The following is an 11,280-nucleotide window of genomic DNA, read 5'->3' on the forward strand; positions in this document are numbered from 1 at the left end:
TTTTGCACGCGCACGAACTGAGTTTTAAAATAAATAAAGTTATATGTAATAATAATAAAGTTATATATAATAGTTTTACATCAAATGGATAAGGAAATTACAGTGCCTTGAATTAATGAAGTAATGTTTTATTTCGTTCTAACCTGTAACTCGGGGAATGTAACGATAAAAAGCCTATCGTTTTTACTTAAAACCAATTCATTTTTAAGCCCTGATTTTAGACATACATGAGATAATATATAATTTTTTGACTAAGCGTTTCAAAATAATGCTAGAAATTTTATAATAAGGGAATTAAACATAGGCCTAGGCATTTGAAAATAATGAAATGTGTCTTCTCAAGCAATAATTCCAAAATGAAAGAGGAGCATCGGACTAAATGCAAAACATATTCAAGACTTGCTGTGACATGCTGTCATATGTGGATCAACTTACTATGTTGTGTATTTTCAAGTTTCAATATGAAAAAATAAATTTTATATGGATCCAATGGATTCATTGCATTTTGGAAAATGCATTTGGAAAAATGTATATATACATATACATATATAGAATAATTTTATTTCGTCATATTCATGATTTATGATTTTTTTATGAAAATTTCGTTTTATAGAATAGCTAGGGTATTCGTTATGTTCGTATATTGCTTATGACAAAAATTCATTAGCCTAGCCTTCATAGCCTTCATAATTTTTTGACTAAGCGTTTCAAAATAATGCTAGAAATTTTATAATAAGGGAATTAAACATAGGCCTAGGCATTTGAAAATAATGAAATGTGTCTTCTCAAGCAATAATTCCAAAATGAAAGAGGAGCATCGGACTAAATGCAAAACATATTCAAGACTTGCTGTGACATTTATTAGGAACACCAACATAGCAGGGAAGCTAATGTTTTCTGTTATATTAAGCACGAACTTAGAAAAGTATTACAAACCTTAATGTTTCAATAGCTAAAAGCACCGTGTTGTCCGCAGTGTTGTCTTTGGTGGGGTGGGAGCGCGCTGCGGTTTTTGTGAGTTGTTGTTTTTTTTTTTGGTTCGGCAGAATTTGTCCAGTCGTGACGCACCCGTCGTTAAGTGTGTAGACTGACTCAGTCATTAGGTATGTGCTCCTCTCTGACTGTCAAAGAATCTGCTCCAGTCGATGGTAATGGTCTTTTAGTTTAGGTCAGAATGTTTCTGCTAGTCCTGTAGTGACCATTGTAATAACCAATGAATTTTTAAACCATTTAACCCAGGGGTGGCAAACGTCCTGGAGAGTCCACACAGCCCTGCAGACTTTAGCTCCAACCTTGATAAAAACTCACCTTCAGTCGCAAATATTAAACATGTTTTAGGCTACAATGCATGGCCTGTGTGTTTCACTAGCTCTGTTCCCATAGACACCTTGTGTTTGATCTAATTCTGGATATTTCCAGCCTAAATCCGTATCTAAAGCCGTGTCTACACCAAGACCATGGTGACCACACGGGAAGTGGCGCGAGGCGACAAATCTTCTACAGTAATTGATGCCTCCTTCTATCCCGAATCTTTGAAACATGCGTTGTATGTGTTGAAAGTGAAACCTAAAACAACAGCTCGCATAAGAAAGCGATTGCACGCTTTCACGAGCTTCAGCAAATGCACGCGATCACAGATTGCACGCTTCCCAGCCAAAACAACCCCCCAAATAAAATTGATAATAACCCGTGATATAAGTTTTTGGCCATATTGCCCATCTAAATCATTCAGCCCCCACACTATCAACAGCCACGTCATGTAGGCTACACTTCTTGTACTTCGTTTGGGCACCACAAGGTGTCACTTTGGCCTCAAAGCTTACCCCTCGCCTACTCGGGCTCGATTGCTATTCCTGAGGTAAAACACGCCCTCCTCATTAGCCTAAGGACAAAGAAATGTAGAAATAAATGAATGTTAAAATAAATGCATGTAGAAATAAATTAATATTGAAATAAATGAATAAATAAATGCATAACTAAATGCATAAATGTGAAAATAAATAAAAGAACAAATAAATAAATGTGGAAAAAAAAATACGTAAATAAGGAAATAAAATTATAAAAATTATTTACTTTTGCTTTTTTACTTTTCTTTGCATATTTATTTATATTTGCTTTTTTACATTTCTTTGTACATTTTATTTATTTATTTATTTATTTCTAATTATGGAAGAGCTGGCATTCCATACATCTCTGCTTGGATCATGATTAAAATGCATTTCCATATATGGAAAGAGCACAGGCAAAGCCTTGATTTATGTATATGAAGAGATTTGTTTTGTGTTATTTATTTATTTGATTTGGGGTTGGTTTTAAATTTGCAATTTAGTTTTGTTATTTGACATATTTCAATTTCACAAAGAAAAAATGTGCAGCATTTTGTCCAAGAAATAATAAAGGACATATTTTCATTTATAATTTATCTTAAATCTCATTTTGTTGAAAAAAGATTGTGAGAAAATCGTATCGTGAGATCCGTATCATTAATTGTATCACATTGTGAGTTGAGTGAATTGTTACATCCCTACCAGACAGTGATGCATCTGGTCAGCACACTGCGATACAATCTTGCTGGTTTTCTTATTCTGAGTTCCATTCACTCAGATAGGTTGATGTGGTGAGTTGACTGTAGTCTGCTGATTTGAGGACTTGCGAAAAACATGAATATTCATAATTAATTGCACTTAATTAATGAATGAGTGCAGTGCTGACTGGGCAAGAGACAGCAAAAGTAACCCATTTTGGTCTCGTTTACAGGGAACATCATGAAGAAACTACTGAAAAACTTGGGTTTGGCAGAGTACTATGATAAGAAGCTCACTCTACACACAGTGCTGCAGATTGACAAGACCAGTATCACAGATGTGTCTGTCCAGTCCCTTTCAGATCTGCCATGGCTCTTCTTGAAGAGACTGATGATGCTACAAAGGACGGCGAGGAGTGTTAAGTGTTCCTCATCAGATGGGGGAGAAGATTCAGAGTGGGATGATGATCAGGAGGCTGAATCAGACTGTCCTCAGTCAGTAAATCCTTTAGATATTTTGACTGCTGTGTTCCTTTGTTCTGACAGTTTTCTTCAGCAGCATGTGTCAGTTTGCTGTTCCTCTCCTGCTTCCAAACACTGATAACAGTCAGATCACTCTTATGCTTTGGGCAATGAGAGATATTGTGAAAAAATACATACCACACACCCTATCAGATCCAAGTGCATTTGTGGAAGAAAGGATTGCTCTTTCAGAATTACCTTTAGTGTCTTTTGTGAGACTTGGTAGATGCAACATTTCCAAATCAGAAATTCTGAATAAGTTACTCAGCAATCCACAGCAGTACACTGATACCTTTGTGCACTTCAACATGGATTGTGGAAACATCAACAAGAAAATATCAAATGGCTTGGTTGAGATGGCCTGGTATCTTCCTTGTGGAAACACGAACATTGATGTCTTTCCTGAACCTGTAGCGATTGCCAACTTGAGAGGTGACATTCAGGATTTTGAAACACAGTACACTTTTCTTTTTGAGGCTTCAACTGCTGTGTTTGTGTTCTTTGAATCCCAACTTTTAGATTCACAGTTAATTTCAGTCCCCAGTCAGAAATCTACACCTCAGCTATTCTTTGTAGGGGATTCCAACAACAACAGCATAAAAGCTACAGTCAACAAGCTCAATCTGAAGAAAAGTAATTTCATTTTTAAAGCCAAGCAGAATGATGCAGACTTCGTTGACAAAATTCAAAGCAAGTTGCAAGATGCAATTAAGAACAACAATCACAAAATGTCAGTTGTTCGTTTAGCTGAGATTGCACGAAAACTGGGAATCTTGGTGGATGAGGATGCTGAAGAATGTCAGCGTGCCAAAGCAAGTGCACATGAAATCACATCCAAAATTAATGATATAGTGCAGTTCAAGAAGGAGGACCTACCCTTGCAAGGAGAAATATTGATGAAATTGGCAAAGTTAGAGAAGGAGGAATGCCGAATGAAGAAAGTTGGGGATAAGAGTGTTGAGGACTACAAAAATGAGCTTCAGATTGAGAAAAGGAAGCTCAGAGAAGAGCAAAACGAAACAGATATATCAGTTACTATGAGCTGCTTTATCAAAGCAATATCAACACCAGAAAGAGCCTACTTCTTAAAATGGTTAAGAATCGCTCTAGAGAATAAATCTCATGAAGTACTGCCTCAACTCAGAGAACTCTACAAACAGAAATATCAAGATATTTGTGGGAACAAGACAGAAATTGCTGAGCTTGATAAAAAGATTTCAAACAGTTCTTTAGGAGTGGAGCATTTCATTCGAGAGATGAGCCAGCTTTACGAAGCTGCAGTCTCACTCCCAGAATATGCACTTTACCGAAAACAGCTGGAACATTTACCTAAACTCTGTGCTCAACTACTGCTGGATGGATTTTCACTTGAACTTGTGGATGGAGATTCTTCAAATATCCCTGAAAAATTGATTACTAGTGTGTTTTCTGAATTAAACACACTGGTGGAGCCCAAAAACAAGATTATGGTTGTCACCGTTTTGGGCGTCCAGAGTTCAGGAAAGTCAACGCTGCTGAACACCATGTTTGGAGTTCAGTTTGCAGTGAGCAGTGGAAGGTGCACCAGGGGAGCCTTTATGCAGCTCATTAAAGTAACAGAAGAGCGTAAAGCAGAACTCCAATGTGATTATATAATGATAATTGACACTGAGGGACTGAAATCCCCCGAGCTCGCACAACTGGACAACAGCTATGAACATGACAATGAGTTGGCAACTCTTGTTGTTGGACTGAGTGATGTAACAATTGTCAACATCGCCATGGAAAACTCCACAGAGATGAAAGACATTTTACAGATCATTGTTCATGCCTTCCTCAGGATGGAGGAAATAGGTAAGAAACACAAGTGTTTGTTTGTACACCAGAATGTTGCTGATGTCTCGGCTCATAATTCAAACATGAGAGACCGTAAATTTCTTTTGGAGCAACTGGATGAAATGACAGAAGCTGCAGCCAAAATGGAGAACAAACTGGAGGTCAAGAAATTTACAGATTTGATGAATTATGACACTGAGACGGGTGACCACTACATCCCTGGATTGTGGCATGGAAACCCCCCAATGGCACCAGTGAGTATTGGCTATAGTGAGTCTGTGTATGCTCTCAAAAAGCATATAATGGAGATCTTTAAATGTTACAAGCCCAGCACAATCAATGAATTTCTTAAATGGACCAAAGACTTGTGGACTGCTGTGAAATTTGAGAAGTTCATCTTTAGCTTCAGAAATAGCCTGGTGGCTGATGCATACATGAAACTGTGCACAGAGTACAACAGATGGGACTGGACACTGAGAAAACAAATGCATACATGGACATTAGAAGCTGAAACTAATGTCTTAAACCATGGAAAATTTGACAACTCTGAGAAGCGCACCTTTGAAGACTTCCATTGTTATTTACTACGAGAAGCAGAATCTGAGCTTTCAAAAGGACAAGACGAAATTATTGCCAAGATCCAATCATACTATGAACAAGGAGAAGGTCATGTTGAACTTGTGGAAAGTTATCGACAAGACTTTATAAACTCTGCCAAGTCTTTGAAGACAGAGCTTTCAAATTCAATCAGAATCAAATTGGATGCAGCTGTTTCACGTCGAAATGGAATGATGAGGGTGGAAGGAATCAAAAAGACATACATGGACACAATGGAGAAAAAAGTGCTGAACTTGCTGAAAAACTGTCGTGAGAAAAAGGCACACATGTCAGACTCCATGCTGGATGAAGCTTTTGAAAAGATGTGGCAGGAGACTGTTAGGACATTGTCATATACAGGGCTCCAGAAACAAGATATCATTACAAAAGTTCTTCATCATTTAAGAAAAAATCTCGAATCTAGAGGAAGTTCAGTGGCTCAAAGCTTAGACAAAGTGAAGGATTTTAACAGTCATGGCCATGGAAATTTTGTTGTCCACAAAGGTAACTTTATAACCAGCAAGTTGTTTTATGCTCAGTGGAACCAGACGGTTCAAGAGATGTCAGACAACCTTATCGATGAATGTTGGGATTTTGTTGAAGCAAAGAGGGAAAGTAAGGATGATTATGATGACACATACATCAGGGAAATTCTTAACATGATTGATGAGAAACTCAAGGCTCATGAAGATCTTAAGCTAAAGGAAGATTTTGATCTGTCCCTTAAATTACACATCTGCGGCTTTGCAAGCAGAGAATTTCAAAAGATTCACAATCAATTCATCCAGGAAAACAACCCACGAACAGCCTTGGAGAACGCCAAACAAACATACCACTCTGACTTCATTGACCTTTATCGTGAACGAGACCAATGTCAGAAGAAAGCTGATGAATTCATGAGTAACTGTCTAAAACCTGCCTTGGAAAAATACATGTCTGAGGTCTTGGGCACAGAAATGGCAGATAAGATGGTGACTGGTGAAAACTCAGCAATTTTCGGAACAAGGACAACATTTCAGCAATTAATCTTGAAAAATATTCTTGATGAATTTAAATTCGAAACATATCGGCGTTTCATTAATTCATATGAAACGTATGTTAAAGGCTTTATTTTTGATAAAATCAGAGAACACTTTACAGCAGAGAACAGAATGATCAAACTAGAGGAAAAGGTTCTCAATGAAGTCATCAGTGAAATTATCCAGGCCATTGAAGACACGGAGCAGGACCCAAAGATAAATGACATCAAGGGATTCATCCAAGACATCTGCAGGAAACTTCAAAAAAGGCTTGTTATTCCCAGGGATGTAGTGGACAAAATCAGCACACTGAACAATGCAAATCCAAAAAAAATTTCTGAATTCCTTCTTTGTTCTGTGAAGGACATGGATAAATCACTGAAAGCAAGTTTCCAAGCAAGAGATTTTCAAAGCAAAATACGTCATCTTCAAACCAAACCACAGGATGTGCTGTTCAAACGAGTGCAGGGCTGTGGGAAACAGTGTCCATTCTGTAAAGCACCATGTGAGGCTGGAGGAGAAGCCCACGCTAAACACTTTGTCTCAGTCCACAGACCAGAAGGTCTCGGCCACTACAGATTTGATGATTCTAAAAAACTAGTGACAGACATCTGTACATCATCGGTGTACAGTGACTCATGCTTTAAGTGCCGTGACACCAATGATAAGTGGCATCCATATAAGGAATACAGCCAAATCTATCCAGACTGGCGAATTGATCCAGACCCAAACAAAGAACCATTAGATGTCTACTGGAAATACGTGATGGCACAATTCAATGAGCAGTTTGCTGAGGAGTACAATGCAAAGCCTGCAGATATACCTTCATTATGGAAAAGTATCACAAAGGTCAATGCAGAGAAAAGCCTAAAAATAGAGAAATAGAGATCGCTCATGCCATGTAATAAGAAACCATGAACAAGGATGAAAAAGTGTTTTTCTTTCAATAAAACTACTGTCGCAGTCTGGATTTAAATAAGCAAATACTTAAGATTTTAGAATTTAATCATTATTGCAGTGTTTAATATGTTTCTGGCATGTTGTATGTTTGGCAGCAATTCTTTTAACCATAACTGATGCTGTGCATAGCTTTTTATTTCTCAAAAAAACATGTCTGAAGATGTACCCATGTCCATATTCCATGATCACACAAATGTCAAGATTCATTGGGCTTTAACCAACTGAAAGTCTTTGGGATGTGCTGGAGTCATCATTACACTGCCTGACCAAAAGAAAGTTGCACTCTAGTGCTTCGTAGGACCGACTTTAGCTTTGATAACATTGTTGTGGCATTGTTTCAACAATGTTATGCAACATTATAACATTTATTTCCATCAAGATTTGCATTAATTTTTGGCCGAGATCAAAACTTTTTTTATTGGTTGCATATGGTCATTACCTGAGCCAATGTAATTGTCATTTTCCAAAATTAAAAAAATTGTTTTTTTAGTCTATATATTCATGAATACTTTTGTTCTCTTGATATCACTTAAATGGCCTGAATAATGTTATGTTGAATTTTGTTTTTGACATTTTTTTTTATCCGTTAAGATTTTGTTCAAAATTGTGATGCTGTAAATCTTACTTTTTCATTTTCAGTCATATACTCTAACTGTTTGGTGTTTTTCTGAGCTATGTTTGTGATTGTGAGTTTCACTTTGGTTTGTGGTGTGTAATGTGACTATTTTGAGAGGACCTACAAGTATATGGGCATGTCTGCATGAATCAGGTCACTGACAACAGGTTACTGTTACTGATATTCTCTGTCTTGCATTTACAATCATCTAACGATTTAAAACATATTAAAAAAGCAACAACGTTCCTGAACGTAGAAGCTGTTATTCCAGGTGCAGCACATGTGAGCTGTCCTTAGTGTAGCTACAGTAATCCCTATCAATACCTTCCTTTTTCTTATTTTGGACTGAGTTTCCCAAAATTTAAATGATTTAGATGTTTGAAGATATCTGTAATATCCTACAATGTTACATCCAAAGGTGCATGAACATTTTATTTTTTCATCATTTCATGAAGTGAGTCTTCAAAACTGCCCAGTCAATATTTTATTTTAATTAAAGTGGCAGACATGTAGTGACAAACAACATATGCATTCATCAAAAATTTAAAATATTTAAAATAAATTCAACATGATACTATAACTCCTAACTAAATTCTGAACTTAAATTCTGAACTTCTGTCTAACAAAATACAATAATTTCTACAACAAAACAGAATAAAAAGTAGCTGATGATACACCATCCATCTCGTTTCCAAGTCAACGTTTAATGATCATTGATGACTTAATAAACAACCATATGATTTAGACATTGCTGTCTAATTTCCTCAATGTCTATTCTCCCCTTGGGTATATACTCTTTCCTCCTGCCATGGTTTATACTTACTTTTGTTGGCTTACCACCTTTGCCTTCTTTCATCTGTAATACCTGTTCTCATCATTATGTGTGTCCCAGTTAGGTGTTACCTGTCCACTTACCTGTCAACAATAAAGTCCCCTTTCCCCTCAATAACATCTTCTCTTTGATGACTGTGTATTTGTAATGTGTGGGATCCATGTGCAGCTATATTAGTTGTAAAAGATGGTATAAAAAGAAAAAAGTCATAATTGTGAGATAAAATAGGTAAATGTTATTATAGGTTTAAATAGTAGCCTAGTCTATTTCATGCTGTAACTGTAGGGCTAATACAATATGTCCCCTATGAACTGCATATGTGAATATTATGTAGACCTATTGTTTAAATCAAATTTATGCTTTAAAAGTATGGTAATCATAGCACTTCCCTTTCGAAAGGGAACTCCACGCTGCGTCCTCTAGAGTGCGCTAGGGGAACACCTTTCAGTGCGTCCGGTGTCTGAAGCATGAATGAAAAAACGACAATGAACTTGACATTGGCAGGCGGAAGCCTATGACGTAAGCAAATGAGCGACTGCGGGTATAAAAAGAGCAATTGTGGAATACGTTGTAGCGTATGGACCAATCAGACTCACCGTTTTTCATTAGATTGAACAAATCAGTTATTCATTAGATTAACAAATAGTCACAGACCCCTCACCCAATAAACATACTGGGTGCCAGGATGTCTGCGAACGACACCAGGCCCCTGGTCACCATGGCAACCACGACACCTTTTGCTAGACCAGATACACTTTACGACCTAATGGCATGTTGAGAGTTCTCCCTTTCACTACATTTTCCATAGGAAAGACACAATGCACAGTAAAAATTGACTCTTCTCTAATTAATTCATAGGAAAACCTTTCTTTGAATGAACACACATATCCTTCAGATTCTCTTTACTGCCTAAGCTTTAATCCTGTTCCTATACCAACTCTATGCGTGTGTGTGTGTGTTAGTGTGTGTATGTTAGACTAGTTTAAGTGTTTATGTAGTTAATAAAGTCTTACTTGTATCACACTTGACGTTGTTCATTGTTTGCTCATAACTGGAGTCCCTAATCATGCAGATTTATGCTACATGCTCTGTGTAGTATTGCACAGTAAGAATGTTATTTCCCTTAACCAGGAAATTAACGTTCTTAGAATTGACAGACAGTTGACCCTGAGAGGTCAAGTAAATACTTACAGCGGATCTAAATATTTATAATTAATTATAACTAGTTGTGATTAATTATTCATATTTCCCCTTTGAGCTGATTCACTACAACGTCATCCTCTTTTTTGTCTTCAGGGATCCTTGTTTCTGAAGTGTGACTTGGTAAGAAACGATGTCTGTTGTGAGGCGCTTTAGGAAGTGTGCAGATCCGTGTCAGCGCTATCTGACACCAGATGACGCACACGACCTTTGCGTTATGTCAGATGGAGCTTGCTGACGAGTTAGAGAGAGGGGATAATCTCTTGCGCTCGTCGATGGCTGCCGAGGGTGAACTGCTGGAAGAGGATGTGTTGTCACTTACATCCTCTGATCCAGCAGGAAGTGCTCTGTTGCAAGGTGAGCAGGATCTGGCTGATGAGGGTGGAGAGGATGTTTCTGAGCCTTCTCAGTCTACCTGCCCCGCGTATGATGACCTGTTGGAGGTTATGGATCGCACAACTGCTAGGTTAGATCTGCAGTGGAGGCGCAAGAAAAGGGAAATTGTTCGGAGCAGACTTGATGAGCGATTTCTTTCTGGACATAACCGCCCAGCTCCCGTGAGCCTCCCATTCCTTCCAGATCTTCATAATGAGATCGAGAAGGCATGGGATAAACCATATTCAGCCCGCATCCATCAGTACCAGCATAATGCTAATTATGCTAACATCAAAGGGATGCATGAGCGCAGATATGCGTTGATGCCCCCTATCGAAGAGACGCTTGCGAGCTATCTCTCGGCTGGGGTGACATCGACGTTGAAGGCTCCAGCCCTGCCATCCAAGCCATTGAAGGAGACTTCGCGCTTGAATGGTAGGGCGTACGCGGCAGCAGGTCAGGCTGGTGCTGCTTTGCATACAATGGCAGTATTGCAGGCATACCAGGCTGATTTGCTGAAGGACCTAGACCAGGGTCAGGGGCTTTCCCCTGAGGCGGTGACCGAGCTGCGCCGCACCACAGATCTGGCTCTCAGGGCCACCAAGCAGACAGCTGCCGCGATCGGTAGGTCAATGGCGGCAATGGTGGCCACAGAGAGACATCTGTGGGTGAACCTGGAGGACATTGGGGAGAAAGAGAAACATTTTATTCTCGATATGCTGGTTTCGCCCTCTGAATTGTTCGGCACATCCGTTGAGACGGTGGTCGGTAAATTCAGGGAGGCGAAAGCGCGCTCGGCGGCTTATAAGTCTTTTATACC

The 11,280-nt window shown here is 38.5% G+C and overlaps 1 pseudogene; it reads left to right on the forward strand.

The window, feature by feature from the left end:
• The first annotated feature begins 2,751 nt into the window (after positions 1-2,751).
• On the forward strand, positions 2,752-7,362 carry LOC107689987 (up-regulator of cell proliferation-like; annotated as a pseudogene).
• The last annotated feature ends 3,918 nt before the right edge of the window (positions 7,363-11,280 follow it).

This window comes from Sinocyclocheilus anshuiensis, unplaced genomic scaffold (assembly GCF_001515605.1).
Source record: "Sinocyclocheilus anshuiensis isolate Anshui unplaced genomic scaffold, SAMN03320099.WGS_v1.1 scaffold1949, whole genome shotgun sequence".
Classification (NCBI taxonomy): domain Eukaryota; kingdom Metazoa; phylum Chordata; class Actinopteri; order Cypriniformes; family Cyprinidae; genus Sinocyclocheilus; species Sinocyclocheilus anshuiensis.